We start from the raw sequence: 18,171 nt of genomic DNA on the forward strand, positions 1-18,171 counted from the left end.
TATTGCATTTAGTTTTAATAGTTATTAACAAGATTGACACCTTTTCAGAGAACTTTTTCAGTCTTAATACTTGATTTTAAATTGGGAGTCAATCTCCAGAAAACAAGGAAATAACATCCTCAGATTATTTGTCTTAATTGATGTGTTACCCTCTAGGATTCTGCCTGAAAACTACAGGATTTTATTGAGATTTACATATCTGTGAGTTTTAGAACTACTTAGATTAATAAAATATGATTGTTAAGGAAAGCTTAATTTCTAGAATACATCTTTTTCTAATAGTATTTTCTTTATAAAAAAATTAGTTTCAGGTGTGCAAAGTAATGTAATAGTTACACATTTATACCACTCACAAGATGATACCCCCCCAATCTGCTACCTCTTTGACATCATACATAGCTGTTACAATACTATTGACTCTATTCCCTGTGCAATACTTTACATCCTGTGACCATACACACACACACACACACACACACACACACACACACACACACATATATATATATATATATATATATATATATATATATATATATATATATATAATTGTAGTTGACATTTAATATTATTCTACTTCTACTTCAGCTTCAGGTGTATAGCACAGTGATCAGGCATCTACACAGTCCATGAAGTGAGCTCCCTAATAAGTCCAGTGCCCATCTGGCACCCTATGTATTCTTTACAACATTACTGATTATATTCCTCAAACTGTATTTCATATCTCTGTGCCTATATTGTACCTACTAATTTGTACTTTCTAATCCTTTTACCTTCTCCTCCAGCCCCACCCCCTCCCATCCAGCAACTATCAGTTTTTTCCCCCTATAGCTCAGTCTATTTCTGTTTTGTTTGTTTGTTTATTCTGTTCTTTAGATTCCACATATAAGTGAGACCATATGGTATTTGTCTTTCTCAGTCTGATTTATTTCACTTAGCATAATATTCTCTAGGTCCATCCATGTTGTTACAAAGGGTAAGATTTCATTTTAAAGAGGACATACAGATGACCAACAGACATATGAAAAAATGCTCAACTTCACTAAACGTTAGAGAAGTGCAAGTGAAAACCACAGTGACACACTACTTCACACCTGTCAGAATGGCCATCATCAATAAATCAACAAACAACAAGTGCTGGTGAGAATGTAGAGAAAAGGGAACCCTTGTGCACTGTTGGTGCAGCCACTATGGAAAACAATATGGAGTTACCTCAAAAAATTGAAAAACTACCTTATGACCCAGCAATTCCACTTCTAGGTATCTATCCAAAGAAATCCAAAGCACTAATTTGAAAAAAATATATATGCACCTCTGTGTTTAATTTCAGCCCTCTTCACAATAGCCAAGATATGGAAACAATCGAAATGCTCATTGATAGACAATTGGATAAAGAAACTGTGGTATATTTATACAGTGAGTACATACTACTTGGCCATATAATACATCTTTGAATATGAACATTCTCTATTGGTAAATTGAAATTCTGACTATTGATCTTTACAATTCTTTTGGAGTGAATTTGTGTGATGTGTATATATGTTATATATATATTATATATATAATTATGTATATATGCAATATATAAATATAAACATATATATATATATATATGCCACTTTTCTATTCTCCTTACATTTGACTCTTTCTTTGACATTTTGTTTATCAAATATCAATATCACATAGAATTATCTCAGGGAAATTATAACTTCCATTGGTGAAAACTCACCCTCACCAGGTTTTGTAATTTTCTTTTCTGTGCATATCTGGAGTGGTAATTCAGAAGGTTAGAGTGTCGATTATTCTGTAATCATTTTCTGTAATTTGGAAGTTGGCCAATGGATAGTCAAATGTACTCCTATTTTAGCAGAGAACAACAAATAACGAAATCATAAATACTGCCAGGGTATTTTCCCTTGATTGGAATTCCAACCAAATGTAAACAAAGATTTGGGGGGAAATAATCTTGCTCTGTTGCCATATTTTTGCCCTTTATAATTCATCAGTTTAATTAACTTTGTAGAGATGTCTTTATTTTTTAGCCTTTGATCAATAACATCAACAATGGGTAGAAAAATTTTATCTCCTAAAATGTACCAGATTTTACAGCAATTTAACAGTGATACCATTGACTACGTGTTAGGCAATGCTCTAAGTGTTTGATGAATGTTAATTCACTTTGTCCTCACTAGAATCCAATGAAGTATATGCTGCTATTATCTCTAATTTACAATCGAAGAAACTAAAGAATATAGAGGTTAAGTAACTTTCCCATGATCACACCCAGGCCATTCTGTATGAGATTCTGTCAGTGGGCTACACGTTGAGTAGGATTAACTGTTAGTGGACAAAGCATCAGCTCATACTTTGATTGTGTGATGTATGAGATGCACTTGGTTTTGATTAATTGTCATTTAATGGCATATAACTTGGACACAGAACTTTGAATTGGTGCTTAAATTATTAACTGACGTATAATATTCAGACTCATTTAATTTTATGCATAACTTTCCTCAAAGCCATTTCCTTCTGTCTCTCCTTCCTTTAATCCAGCTATTGCTATCAACTGTACCCCCCCATCCCAATTAGAACAGATAATAGTTAATTTGAACTCAGCATATGGAGAACAAGCCCTTTTTATAGTATTCAAGATTGGTTCCCACAAAGCATAAAATGTGCAAAACAGCTTCACAATGGTAGAAGACTTTTGAATAAAGAAAGCAGCATGTACAGCTGTAGCTAATTACAAATTTGGGCTTCACTTTTGTTAACAGAAGACTAATGTTTGCATACAAAGTATTTGTTGTAAATAAATAGCTTTAATAAGTGAGGAAAGTAAGCAAAAAAGACAGTAAGCAATACAATGCCGGGGTAGTTACAGCCATGTTTGCAAAAGCCACAAATGCAGTATATAATTATCTTAATATAAAAAATAGAGATTATCTCATGTTAAATTCTTTATTAGGAATAATTCTAACATTTGAATACTCTAGTATTTGAACAGTTGTCTGATTCTGACTTAATTTTCTTGATATGCTACTTAAGTAACACCTTGGAATATAAAGTAATATGGCTTCAATGAATAAATCCTTATTTATGAAGTAAGATATTTGAAGGCACACTTGATTATATATTTATAGCTTTTAATTTCATATGATTTACCAACCCAATTAAGGATAATATTGAAAGGCTATTGAGAGAGGGTATGGTTCATTTCAAGTAAGACTACTGACAAACCATCTCCTCCATTATTTTCCCCTCACAAATAAAGGTACCAACACTTTTTATTCTGCCATGATAACAGGAGTATAGAGCTACTGCATTACATTACGAGACCAATAGGGAAAACCAAAAACAACACGATAACTGTGGAGTCAAAGAAAGGGATTCTATAATTGTCTGAATTATTCTCTATTTTGAGAGGCAAATAAAAATTAATACAGAAGATAATTATACATCGACCATTATATAATAATAATAATAATAATAATAATAACAACAACAACAACAACATAACCGAATTTGGCATTCTGGTAAAAGAAGGAAAAACAAACAAATCTAAAACTTTGGTTAAAAAGCTTGTGACTGTCCACAGAGAAACCTACACACAAATGTTGATAACAGCTTTATTTATCATTGCCAAAATTCGGAAGCAAGCAAGATATCTCTCAAGAGTGAGTGGAGCAAGAAACTTTGGTACATCCTTACAATGGAACATTATTGAACAATAAAAAGAAATGAGCTCTCTAGCCACAAATAGACCTGGAGGAGCCTTAAATGCATACTGTTCAATCAAAGAACCCAATCTGAAAAGGTTACATACCGTATGATTCCGACCTATATGATATTTTTGAAAAGGCAAAACTGTAGAGACAGAAAGATCAGTGGTTGCCAGGAGGTCAGGGAGAGAGACAGAGAAAGAGAAAGAGAGAGGTGAAGAACAGGAAATTTGTAGGGCAATGAAATTATTCTGCATGTTACTGTAATGTTGGATACATATTCTATATTTGTCAAAACCCTATAGAATGTTCAACACAAAGAGTGAACCCTAATATAAACTATGGATTTTAGTTATTTATGTATCACATTTGGCTCACCAATTGTAACAAATGTACTACACTGATGCAAGATGTTAATAATAGGGAATTCTGGGTGCAGGTGCATGAGTGGGGTGGGTAAGGGAGTATATGGGTACTCTGTATTTCTACTCAATTTTTCGGTAAGCCCAAAATACTTTACAAAATTGTCTGTCAATTAAAAAAAACTGTGATTAATATTAAAAAAATGAAAAGAGAGTTATTTAAAACTCAGTAACAGGAAGTCTGAAGTTACGTAAGTAAGGTAAAATCAATTTAAAGTAATTTCTACTGAGCAGTGTGTAACATTTTCTCATAAACTCATATTGAAATGTTTTTTCTGAAATTACAGAAAAATGTTAATGTTAAAAACACTGAAATTTAGTGCTGACTTCAATCAATACTCTATTGATTCTATTAATACTTTTTTATTGCCAGAAGCTGTTATTACTTTTTGTTAGGTCAGTGGAAATGAGATGAGAAAAAATTATACATTTATTATTTTTGACTATAAGTAGGGAGGTAGAGGAAAGGGGCAGCTAGTGGTAAAAGTAACAGGTATATTTTAAATTAGACACCAAAATCAAATAATATTTTTAAATCCCTCTAAACTACAATAATTATATAAAAGCTAGATAATAAAGAGAAAGTTTATTCTCAGTGAAACAGAAATACCATTAAACTGAACTAAAGATTTGCCTTAATTTTTAATAGGAATATGGTAAAGAAGACTTTCAGTTCAAAAATAGCCTTTGAAACACATATGGTTGCAGTGTTAGGTTGCAAATTAGGATATGGACAGGCTGTTCTGGGCCTAATTAGTTAACTAAATTAAGACAGATTACCTGGGCTGCATGACATCTTTCTTAAGTTTTAAAGGAAATTTTTTGGTTGAAAATATGATATTATTCTTTAAAAAAGCAAGAAACAAAGGGGCTACAGTATACCAATTTGTAGGGCTACCAGATAAAATTTAGGATGCTCAGTGAGATCTAATTTCAGATAAACACCAATATTTTTCTTTTTAATACAAATATGCCCATAAGATATTTGGGGCATATTTATGCTGAAATTTATTCATTCTTAATTAAATTTAAAAATTAGGTGGGTTTAGTTTTATTGGTTAAATCTGGCAACATGACACTTTGCCAATCTTGTACATTTAGAAGCTTGAACAGGGTACAATTTTACCATTTAGTCTCATTTTTACACATATTCATTTTTGGAATTTTCAAGAATAAAAATGATAATGGAATATTTAAGCATTATTTTTTTTTAAAATTTATTGGCGTGACAATTGTTAGTAAAATTACATAGATTTCAGGTGTACAATTCTGTATTACATCATCTATAAATCCCATTGTGTGTTCACCACCCAGAGTCAGTTCTCCTTCTATCACCATATATTTGATCCCCCTTACCCTCATCTCCCACCCCCCACCCCCTTAATTTCTGGAATGCTTACTTCTTGCAACATTATGTGTTAAGCTGTGTTTGTAAATAAAAGTTCTGTCTTCATATACAACATGCAGATGAAGCACAGACAGATGATTATAACAGACCTGACTATTGTTTTTAATTTGATGTAAAAGTGCATATAAAGAGGCAACTATTGCATGTGATTGCTATAGACTTTCAAGAAATCTTCAATAAATGTTCACAGCAAAGGCTATTTAAATAAAAATAGCTGTCAGAAGCTAGTGGGGAATATTTTACAAAGAGGAATCAAATAGAAAAGATAATAGACACTTATGTGGCAGGAACAACATAAGTATCAACAGAGAAATTCAAGAGTTAAGGATTTGACCAATTTCATTTAGCATTTATATGCACTATGTTAGATGGAATGCACAATAAATTCCCAACTTGGATTGAAATGTCACGCTGATGAGGTTGAAAAGGATATTTTTAGGATACTATGAGAGTAGTCATAATATGTGGTAAATGAATTCCAAGTTTAGGTATTGTGGTCTTGGCACCAATGTTGAAATTCATTTGACCAGATATGTAGAAGTTTATTTCTTGGTTCTCTATTCTGTTCCATTATTCTACATGTCTGTTTTTATGCCAACACCATACTGTTTTGATACTGTAGCTGTGTAATATGTTCTAAAATTAGGACGTGTGAGGCCTCCAGCTTTTTTGTTCTTTCTCAATATTGTTTTGGCCATTTTGGATCCTTAGCGGTTCCATACAAATTTTAGGATTTTTATTTTCTATTTCTGTGAAAAATAACATTGGAATTTTGATAGAAACTATATCAAATCTATGGCTCACTTTGAGTAGTTGTGGACATCATAACAGTATTAAGTCTTTCAATCATGAACATTTATTTGTATCTTTTTAGTGTTTCTGTGATGAACGATTTGCAGCTTTTAGTGTATAAGTCTTTCACCTCCTTGGTTAAGTTTTTTTTTTTTTTAAGCAAAATATTAACTTATATTTGCTTTATGATACAAAACTGGAGTAAGGTTAGAAGAAACACTGACATCAGTTAAGTACCTAATTCACTTAAATACTAGTGCTCAACAATTACTGCTTATTTGGCTATCTCTACCACTACTCCCACTGTTAGATTTTTTTTTTTTAATTTTTCTTTTGTCTCTCTCTCTCTCTCTCTCTCTCTCTCTCTCTCTCTCTCTCTCTCTATTTTAGTTTTAAGCATACAGAACAACACAGTGATCAGACATTTACATAACACACATAGTGATAACCCCAACAAGTCTGCTAGTCTACTACCCATCTGACACCGTACAGTTATTAGAACATTATTGCCTATATTCCTGATGGTGTACTACACATCCATGTGACTATTTTTTAAAATTGTAGTTGACATTCAATTTTATTTTATATTAGTTTCATGTGTACAGTGCAGTGGTTAGGCATTTATATAATTTATGAAGTGATCCCCCCAATTAATCTACTACCTACCCATCTGACAATATACATAGTTTTTGCAATACTGTTAACTATATTCCCTATATTGTGCTTTGCATCCCCGTGACTCTCCTGTAATTTTGTACTTCTTAATCCCTTCACCTTTCTCACCTACCCCCACCCCCTCCCACCCTTTCCAATCTAGTAAGTATTAGTTCTTTCTCTGTATCTATTGGTTTATTTCTGTTTTGTTTATTTATTTTGTTCTTTAGATTCCAAATGTAAGTGAGATCATATAGTATTTGTCTTTCCTCCTTTGAGTTATTTCACTAAGCATAATACCTCTAGGTTCATCCATGTTGTCGCAACTCCTTACTTAAGTTTATTCCTGTGTTTTATTCTTTATGATACTATTGTAAGTGAAATTTTCTTCAATTCCTTTTCAGATTGATTTTTGTTAGTTTATAGAAATGCAACTGATTTTTGTATGTTGATTTTATATTTTGCAACTTTACTGAATTCACTTATTCTCACAAGTTTTATTTGTGTGTGTTTGCAATCTTTAGGGTTATCTAAATATAACATGTCATCTGCAAACACAGGTAATTTTAATTCTTCCTTTGGATTTGAATGCCTTTATATCTTTTTCTTGCTTCATTTCCCTGGCTAGGACTTCCAGTACTATGTTGAACAGAAGTGGCAAGAGGGAACATCCTGATCTTAGAGGAAAAGATTTCAGCTTTTCATTGGTGAGTCTGCTGTTACCTATTATGTATGTTACGTATATGGCCTTTATTATGTTGAGGTAATATCCTTGTATTCCTAGTTTGTTGAATTTTTTTTATCATGTATTTAGTTGTTTTCAATTGCTTTTTCTGCATCTATTAAGATGATAATATGATTTTTTATCTTCCATTCTGTTAATATGGTGTATTGCATTGCTTGATTTTCATATGTTGAACCACTTTGCATCCCAGAGCTATGTTTTACTTGATCATGGTGTGTGATCTTTTAATGTGTTGTTGAATTTGGTTTGCTAATATTTTGTTGAGGATTTTTACATCTATATTCTTGAGGCATAGTATTCTCTAATTTTCTTTTCTTCTAGTGTCCTTATCTGGCTTCGATATCAGGGTAATGCTGGTCTCATAAAATTAGTTTGGAAGTGTTCCCTCTTCTTCAAATTTTTACAAGAGTTTGAGAGGTTTGGTGTTTATTTTTTCTTTGAAAGTTGGCAGAATTCACCTGTGGAGGCTTCTGATCCTAGAATTTTTTTGGGGGGGAGGATTTTTTTATTTTTTATTATTGATTCAATCACATTACTAGTTATAGACCTGTTCAGATTTCTATTTCTTAATGATTTAATCTTAGTATGTTTTATGTTTCTTGGAACTTACCCACTTCTTCTATGTTGTCTAATTTGTTGGTGTATAATTGTTCATAATAGTCTTTAATGATTTTAAAATTTTCATGGCATCAATTATAATGTCTCCTACTTAATTTCTGATTTTAATTACCTGTCGTCCTTCCTTTTTCTTAGTCTAGCTAAAGTTTTGTCAATTTTGTTAATCTTTTTTTTTTTTTTTTAAAAAAAACCAGCTCCTATTTGGTGTTTTTCTATTCTGTTTGCTTTATTTGTCAACACTGGTCATGGTGCAAGAATATATTGATTATAATTGAAGACTATAAACTCAGGAAACGATACCGTAATCATGGCTGTTTATCAACTCTCAGAATCCAACATTAAAGACAGAAGTGTAGTGGCTCCTTTGGAAACAGGCAATGAAAGAAGAATGACTCTATTTGTAACCCCATAAGACAGTCATCAAATTTGCCCATACACAACCACTTTTTTTTTTTTTTTTGCCTTCCTCTCTAGCTAGCCCAGGAAAGTGAAATCTCAATTTTCTATCCTCTCTCATAGCTAGGGGATCTCATATGGTCTGATTCTGGCCAATGAGATTTATGTGGAAGACTGCCAGGTAAGATTGAGGGGACTGAACAGAAGTCTGTACTTAAGAGCTAAAAATGACCAGGCTGTGCCTAGATGATCACTTTGACTGTCTTTACCTGTACAATGAATTGACCAAAAGCATAAGGACTGCAAGGTGGCTATATTTTTGACAGCAGAATTTTTAAAGAAACTCCAGGCTGGGCCAGCTACAACCCCTGATTATTCAGCCCCTAACACAACCACTGTTATCTCTAAGTAACACAGATAGGCGAAAAAGCTGCTGTAGCAATGCAGGTAGCAAGAATGATATCCCCATCCCCTTTGCCTAAGGTGATGCCTTGAAAGCTAATGAAAAAGGAAGATTTTTGTATGGAGGAGACATAAAAGCTTCCAGTAAGTCTAATCAGAAAAAGGATTCCATCCCAGGGCAGGAAATCTAACTAATCCTATCAGGTAGTTCTGATATCTGCTAATTGTGATATGTGATATAGATTGAATAGTGCTTATGTTTCTCATGCTCCCTTTTCCAAATGGGATTTTTTTAAAAATTGTAATTACTTGCTTCTCACCACTGTATATTGTGAATTCTGTGAGCAGATAAGTTACCTTTTTTTTCTTTTACAGTTTTCATAAAGGTCTATTTCATTATAGGTGGGTAGTACATTTAACAGTTAAATACATTTAAATAAGTAGATAGATAACCAACTAGAAACCAGCTAACAAGTAACTGTCTAAATATTTAAAATACAGCTCTTGTTTAGATCAGCCTTTGTTTTGATCACCTTCTTAGCTGTGGAAGAGCGGGGGGAAGCTTGCTGGTCACACTGGATATATATGAAGGCCAAATCTTCTGACATCCATTCCCAGAGGTTTCTTTCAGCTGGATTAAGCCAAGTCCAGGGCAAGCTCAAGTTTGTGGCCTCCAGAATTAATGTTCTTCCCATCTATCAGAGCACACAGTGTAAGCTTCACACCGAGCCTCAGAGTCTGAGTGTAGCCCACTCCAATTAAACTAGATTGTTGAGTTTTGCAGAAATAGAAACAGTGGTATACAACTGATATTTAGCTGCTGTTCCAAAGTGAGTACCAGTTGGTACCCGATGTCCAAGCAACATTTACTGATGTGTCAAGATTTTCACATACATTCTGATAAGTTGATCCTCCAGATTCTATCCCATCATTAACATTAGTGTGTTGCTGGAAGTCTCCAGTCCAGTAGCCCACTGCAAAGTTATTCCTGATTTGGCACTGTCAAAGATGATCTGGTACCCACCAAGCCAGCCCTCATAACCAAGGAGAGCTGGACCATGGATTGCGGGTCCAGCAAAATCAAAGTCAACATCGCAACCAAGGTTTATACACTCTCTCTTGTAAGAAGACTTGATTTTACCACTTTTCTTTCCTATGTTTGGTGAAAAGGTGGTATCCGATTTTGAACCTTGACAAATCTGGTCTTCACTGCGATTTCTGTTCCTACTGTGTTATCAGTGTTCCATTTCTCTGTGAAACTCAGACCATCTTCACACCATTTATAATTGGTCTCCAAGGTCCCAGTAACTTTACCAGTGACTGTATTAGATGAACCAGATGTTGAGAATTCCACACCACTGCAAGACTTTGTTTTCATATCCAGTTCACCAACCCCAAAGCAAATCTTTTGTTGAAAATATCTTTGGCAGCTTTGCCAAGGTCAGCATGTGATGGAGGGATACACATTGGCCTCGTGTAGCTCTGTCCAAAGTCACTGTGGCGAGACTATGGGAAGAGGAGATCTAGGAAACTTGAGGTTGCTTTGGAATCCTAGAAGCGAAGGACATGATTAGTCAGGCTGTTTGCGGGGAGACTCAGGAAAGGCTTTTCAATGGAGGTGATATTGGAGCTGAGTTGTAAAGATCGCATCACAATTTTACTAGATAGAGGAAAGACAGGCACTCTTTGCAGAAAGAGGGCCATTCACATGCATATTCAGTAAATTGTTAGTGTTTCCGTGTAATTAGACCACTAGCTTCAGGGAGGCAGGATAGCGGCAGCAGAGGGACAGAGTACTATAAACTAAATGGAATGACATTTTGAATTCCATTCTAAAAGATTTATATTTTACTGTGTAAAAAATGTGGAACTATGGAAATTTTTTAAAATGAAGAATGGAAAGGGAACATAATGAAATTTGCATCTTAGAAAAATTAGTCTGGTAATGGAGCAAATATTGAACAGAATATGGAAGAAATTTGAAGACTAGATAAGCTATTGCATTGGTTGAGAGAGACATTTGCAGAGGTACAGTCGATAAGACTTATTATGATTGAAAACTTGAGGAAAATGAGAAATCCACGATGACCTCAGAAAGAGAAGCGCATTTAGAATAGGGTTGGCAGAAAATGGAACACCTGAATATCTACTACTCCGGTGATAGATTGTGTGTACAGTTAATTCTTCCTTAGATATAAATTCAGTTACTCATAATGCAATTTGAATGCATTTCTTTTTAAATATTCAGAAAACAACAAATATGGAGGATGATTATTCATACAGAAGAATAAAATATTTCATATGTATTGTCATGTCACAGGTTTTTATAGTACAGCTGATGCAAGGACTATCTAGGCTTTTACAGATAAATTTGTATAGTCCATAACAGGATATGCTTTGGAAATTCTGAGGGATGATACATGATCAAACAGAGCAAGTGTGTATAACTGTAGACATTTTGACTAGCTCTTGTTCCACTCTCACACACAACATTCTCCTTGCATTTATTTCATGATTTTTATCAATTTAGATATTCAAATGTATATTTCCATTCCACTGGAATTTATTAAAATAAAAAGAAAATATTTACCCTGAACACTTCTAGGATTTTACATTTACAGAATAATATATTCAATTTCTTTATGCTTACTTTTGTATTTCAACTTGAATCGTAATTTATATTTATTGTTAGAGTTTTGAAGGGATCCTATATATAGCACCTCTCTTTCTTACATGAGTTCTGACCCAATTGAAAAATAAGACATATACTTGTGATATCAAAAACAAAATATCAGTTCATGACCCATAAAGACAAATTTAGAGAATGCAACATAGGGTCAAAATTGGCTTGACAACACTTTTCCAGTTGTGACCTTGAAACAATCTTCTAAGGGTGAAATGTCTGTCTATGGAAGAGAAACTCACAGCCAGGTTGCTGTGACCACTGGTCTTGTTGCCAAAAAGGGAGGAGAAAGACAAAATCTTCTCATGCTCTGGATCTGTTAGATTAATTCTATCCACTAGAAAACCATGGATTTGTTGCTATATGAAATTAATGAATTGACTAGGAGATTGTTTGCACTTCTGCAAAAATGAAAGGAGTAGCATTGTTTTGGGAAATTACTCATAGAATGAAACAAGTGAGGTAGGAGAACTCCCTCCTAGTGGTTGTCTTGTGGCATTTATTGCTATTTAGAAAAAAATCTTGGCACACTTACGTATATGAAAGCAGTGGTTCAGTAACCTGCTGGATCAACAGTATTACCTGAGGAATAATTACAGGTAACCTACTCCAGACTTAATCAGTCAGAATTTTAAGTGGTATGCTCTTTAAATGCAGCTTCAATTTGGCATAAATAAGAATAGGACTTAACTATATACAAAGCATTTGTGGCAAAGTCTTAGCATATATTGGGAACTAAATAAAGGTTATTTGAATTTGTATCCTGTTAAAAAGTGTGGATAGCAATAGGCAGTATTAATATATTATCAAGTATCAATGATATGGAAATTAACCTTCACATTGGTGACGAGCAGGTTTTAAAATGGCTACTTTCTAGAATGATGAGTGGGTTGATCGCTACCTAAAACTAGCTTTTTCTAGGGTTAGAACATGATAAACTGAGATGTGAGGTGCACCATCAGCAAATGTTCATATGCTTAACAGATACAATCAGAAACCTTGTATTCTGATTTATGTCACCTTACAAGATGAGTTAAATATAGCCAGTGAGATTGCCTTCTAGGAATTCAATTCTGATGTAGCTGCTCATAGTACACAGGAATTAGCTCTTTTTAATAAGGTCAATAGGATATATTTTCTAGAAAATTCATAAAACAGAATGTAGACCGTCACTTTTCTTTATTCACAAACCCAAGTGTCAGCAGAGATTCCACACAGGGAAGGAGCATTTTCTATTCGTGGCGATAGAGTCTGTGACAAAAAGGTCCACTGAGCCACTGGGCCAGTGAATCCTTATCGTCTTGATGAGTTGTCAATGAGTTTCTCCAAGATCAATTACTAGAGAAAGAAGTTAAAAGGTGACCCATGATTCATTTATTCTTCAATTGCTGGGTAGGGTTTGGGGGAAAAATAGGCAGATGGCTAGGTTTATTCTGGTGAATATAATAGGTAGGTCTCTGGGCAAATAGACTAATAAAATTCGCAAGGAGAGGAGTCCTTCTGCATTTACTGCTTTGAGTAGAATGTCCTAGGTTTAGGATTGCTCATGATAAAACACACCAGCAATCTAGGGATTTATGTGACATGGCTCTCATACAATTCTCTGGGGTATAAAATGGTAACATTTCATGACTTCAGTGCTCTCTGCTGTCTGAGGGGAACTCAGGTATCTCTTTTAAAGAACTTGTCTATTATCTTGGGTCAGGGAGAGCATTCCTGGTGCCCCAAGAAAGAATGTGGGAGCTACACATTCTTAGGAGAGGTCCCAGACCTCTCCTTACTTTACCCAGGCCTCTTGAATGCCTATATTCTTTAAATTATTCATAAATCTTGATACTGGGCAATGGGAGACTGATTTGACAAGCTAATCTTTTGTGTTAGTTCAGTTGTCAGGAGTAAAATTCTTAGGGGCAACTCTGAGAGCATAATTTTTATTGATATTTTTACTGATGGAACACTAGGTCTGTTAATAGCCTTAAGAGCTTATTCGGAATCAATAAGGGAACACAAGATTCACAACTAATGATATAGTGTAGTTGGTATTTCTAGACCTGGTATTAGAACATAGAAACAGCCTTGAACAATCTATATCCCCGTGCTGATTAAAATTTAGTGAGAAGTATATTATGGTTGCAGGATGTATGCCCCTTTAAACTTAGCATTTTAAATTCTTGATGTTGGTTGTTGTCGTACTTTTGAGGAGGAGATAAAATAGTTCAGATTCTCTTACAGGGGGGAAGGCTATCACTCTCCTTATCTTCCCTCCCCCCGAATAACAATTCCAATCTCTGTTTTCAAAAATCTTGTCCATTTTCTTCTTTTTGCTTTCTTGCTCTCGGATTCTACAACTATCAAGAGAGAAATTCTGTGAGTAAAATATTCTGAAATCTGTGTGAACTCGGGCAGCACAAGGTGAGACAGGTGTCAATAGTGCAGGAACTATGCTGTGAGCAGGGATTCTTTTCTGTTTGCCCATCCTCGATTTAAGTCGATCCACACACCACAAGGTCAGCTGGAATTAGATAAGACTGTTCCTAAAAAATGTGGTGATGCTACCCTTCAAAGAAAATCCATAAACTGTTAAGCAATTCTTATTCTGATTTTCAAAGGCATAGACCTCTGAAAGAGTTAGAGAGAAAAGTGAAATAACAACTCTGGCAGTGGAATTTTCAAAATAATTTATACAAAATGATTTGAAACAACGAAAGATTTTTTTTTTTTTTCTGTTTGCAAATGCCAGGTATTTGTACAGCAAATCAAAAGAAACATCTTGGTAAAGGAATAGTGCGTTTTGATGACTAGGCCTCTCACTTGGTCTCAAGAGTCTGCTCAAATGAGGCCTGTGTTAGAAATTCCTTAAAGGGAGAGTCCTTTTGATGTTGGTCTCTCTTCTTAATTCATTTAGAGCAAACCTCTTGGAACTGTAGCAAGTAACAGAATGAATAACTTCATAAATAGACCCTGAAATTGTCTATAGCCTATTGAATAGGTACTCTAAGAAGTTTCCTCAGAAATTTATTTCCTTGGAAAATACTGAAGCACTTAACTGGAGATCTTTGATATTTTATTTTTGTTCTCAGAGTATAGGAAAAGTAACACTGTGTTCATAATTGAATATTCTTTTCTAAACATTTGCTTTAATAATTTTCTAACTATTTATTCTATTTGATATCAGAGTAAGACAGATTTGGTTTGACTCCCAGGTTGACTGTTTGACTTAGAGTAAATTACTATATCTTTCTAAGACTAATTTTTCTCTTCTGAAAATATAGCCAGTTGAAATACTACCTCATAGGTTTGTTTTGGGATTACATGAGATAAATAAATGAAAATAATGTATCAAATACCTTAGCACAGGGTTAGAATTCAGTAAACATTAGCAATTATAATTACCATGAAAAATAGGGTTATAATGCTAATAATCCAGTGCTAATAATTCATTGATTATTTCAGTTACCAATATAGTACAACATGAGTGTATATAAATATAGTGATGTATATAGCATACAGAACAAAAACAATCCTCTATAAATAAAAAACGTTTTTTTCCCTTCTTTGGGCTAAAGGATTGTGACCTGATACAAGTACAAACCATGCCTAAAGGGATTTGTTTGGTAGGGAATCTATTTAGACAACCAACTTATTCATTTCTCTTTTCAACTGAATATATTTATACTGCACCTATTGTCAGTTACACATTGGGGCTACAATGAATAGTAAAACGTGGGAATAATTTGTTGAGGATTAAAAAATACCCAAAACATACAGACCATTTTATTATACACATCTAGTATATATTGTATATGCATGCCATGTACATATATAATATAAGAAGCATGGAGGTGTCAAACTAGTTCTTGTATACCCACATAAGGAATTAATAACGCTCATCACCAGTATGTTAGGAAATGGTGTTCTGGACGTCCTATTTGTGTTCTCTTCAGTATCTCTTTTTGTTAAGGCTCAAAGTAATCCAATCTCAATGTGTATATATCCTGCCCTCATTCGCACCTTTAATTCTGATTCCAAAGAATTAGTTTTGTTTGCCAACCAAAACAGGATACATAATTGGGTAGCTCTGACTCTAACCTATGAGTTCTAGCTCTTGGCAATTCTGTTCTTTTAGTGGTGGGAATGTTTTGGGGGTCAGAAAACTTCATTATATGATTACAGTAATCTGGATTATGGTTTTAAAGTTATCTTTATTGGGAAGGGATTATTCATTCTTAGAGCTGAAAATAAATTTTACCTTTATGAACTTTTTAAGGTGACTAACAATCCTGATTTGCCCCTGACTAAGGAAGTTCATGTGATGTAGGACTTTCACCTTTAAAACTGGAAAGATTGGGGGCAAAGGGATGATTTCATCACCCAGAATTACTGTGACACGTTTTGTGTTAACTTTAAACATCCTACTGGGTATGACAGAGGTAGGCAAATATATATGCTATGCAGTATGTGATAAGCACTTTTCTGCTATTTTGCATAAACACTTGAAATGACCCTGTGAAGTGGATGTTAGCGTATTTTACAAGTGATAAAACTAAAGCTTTGGGAGGTTTAGTAACTATCTGGGACCTGTCTATATATCTATCTGTTATGCTACACACTATATAACGTATACATTATACACAATATCTATTATATACAATATCTATGTAACAAACATTTATTGTTAACATTTGCTTATGCCATCGGACATTTTTAGAATTTGTTATTTATTTTTTTGAATGGCTAGTAAAATTTGACAAACTGTCATGGTAACCATACCCTTCCCCTCATAAGGACAGTTTGCCTGCAAAGGAAGACTCCATCTGCCCCCATGTTTTCTACGAAATTACTAGCCCACAGAAAACCCTATACTTCTAATACTGAATAATTCTTCCTTTTAAAAAAAATCCCAAAACTGCTTGATAGTCCCAATACAACCAACCAGACTGACCAATGTACTTGAAGACCAATTAGCAAGTCTCCCCCACTTCCAAAAGTGAAAGTCCCTCCTTGATAGAATGCGTGCCAGAACTTGGCTTTCCTCTTTTTACTTTAAGACATTTACTCTTTTCTAACACCCCTTGCTGAAATGCAACTGATGGCTGAAAGATTTCCTTGCTGCAAGTTTATGAATAAACAGTCTTTGTTCAATTTGTTTTGAACTTATTTTTGTCTTTAAAAAGTAAAATAGAAATGAAATGATCTTACCTTTTTCCACAGTTTCTAGTGTCTACTCATATTCATATCGCCTGGTTTTCTGACATGGACCCAGTGAGGTACATTAAAACAAACAAACCAAACTAACCCCCTACAGTTCCTTTCTGTTTTCTCTACCAAAGATCGTTAGTCTCCTAATGGTCATAGTAATGGTGGTGTGGAGGGGAGTGATGAAAGAGCACTCTGACTTTCTCCAAAGGGGTATCCACACCATGGAGCAAGGGTTGTGCAGTTTTCAGATTGTTATGGACTTTCGGGAGCAGACCTAATTCTCTGTGTATGACTGGTAACTGCACATAGTTTGCATGTACCTCTGAACAAACCGTATTAGTAACGGACTAGCCGTTTACTTCCTAGTGTTAAAACAAAATGAAACAAACCAAACGAAAAGTAAAATTTGATAAGCAGCAAAAGGTATGAAGCTTCATCCTTCCTTCCCTAAAGTCTGTTAATTGAAATGACGCATTTTCATATTTGTCTGCTGCTTTTTCATAAAGTCATGGTTTTGGGTTTTAAAGGCTCTTCTTGACTAAGTACCTCGGTTAACAGATTAGAAAGTGGTGGCATAGCAATGTTAAGGTATTTATACAGGGTTATTGAATTAGTAAATAGTGTAGCTGGGAACCATAATGTCTTAGCCTAGTTTCCCCAGAAAACAATGCCAGAGAAAGAGGCTGGTGTGAGGCTAGTTTATTTGGAAGGTGATTCCAGGGAGGAGAAGTGAGGATTGGGGAGCAAAAATATTAAGGTTGATCCTAGTGAGCCACTACAATAGATGGCTGATTCTTGAGCCTAACTCTACTTAGAGTCAAATGGGACCAGTATTATCCACTGGCCTTTATACCTCAGTGGTTAAATGTGGCCCAAGAATTTAACTTCCTCATACTTATATAATGCATGTCACAGTGCCAAATATTTTCCTACTGGTGTCTCATGCCAGTGAGTCAGAGAGATTCCCACGAGCAATATGAAAAGTAGGAGGCTCAGGCAGAGTGAAACATAGATTTGATTTAGCAGTCAGAAACTCGTTAAAACCTGTGCATATTTGGTGACTGAAAAACCACAGTTTGGAGTATGAGGTAAGGTTGAGAAAATTTTAAATTGTGTACAAGAAATATCTGATC

At 34.4% G+C, this 18,171-nt stretch overlaps 1 long non-coding RNA gene and 1 pseudogene across 1 annotated transcript in view; one reads left to right on the top strand and one right to left on the bottom strand.

The window, feature by feature from the left end:
* The window catches only part of LOC141570618 (uncharacterized), a 424,578-nt gene that overhangs the window by 295,012 nt on the left and 111,395 nt on the right, over positions 1–18,171 (top strand). Inside the window, exon 7 of the long non-coding RNA XR_012494826.2 lies at positions 7,624–7,702. This is a non-coding gene — a long non-coding RNA (uncharacterized LOC141570618). The remainder of the gene's footprint in view (positions 1–7,623; positions 7,703–18,171) is intronic.
* Positions 9,639–10,623, bottom strand: LOC109455345 (non-selective voltage-gated ion channel VDAC2 pseudogene; annotated as a pseudogene).

This window comes from Rhinolophus sinicus, chromosome 3, assembly GCF_057876585.1.
Source record: "Rhinolophus sinicus isolate RSI-liver-muscle chromosome 3, RSI-T2T, whole genome shotgun sequence".
In the NCBI taxonomy this organism is placed as follows: Eukaryota; Metazoa; Chordata; class Mammalia; order Chiroptera; family Rhinolophidae; genus Rhinolophus; species Rhinolophus sinicus.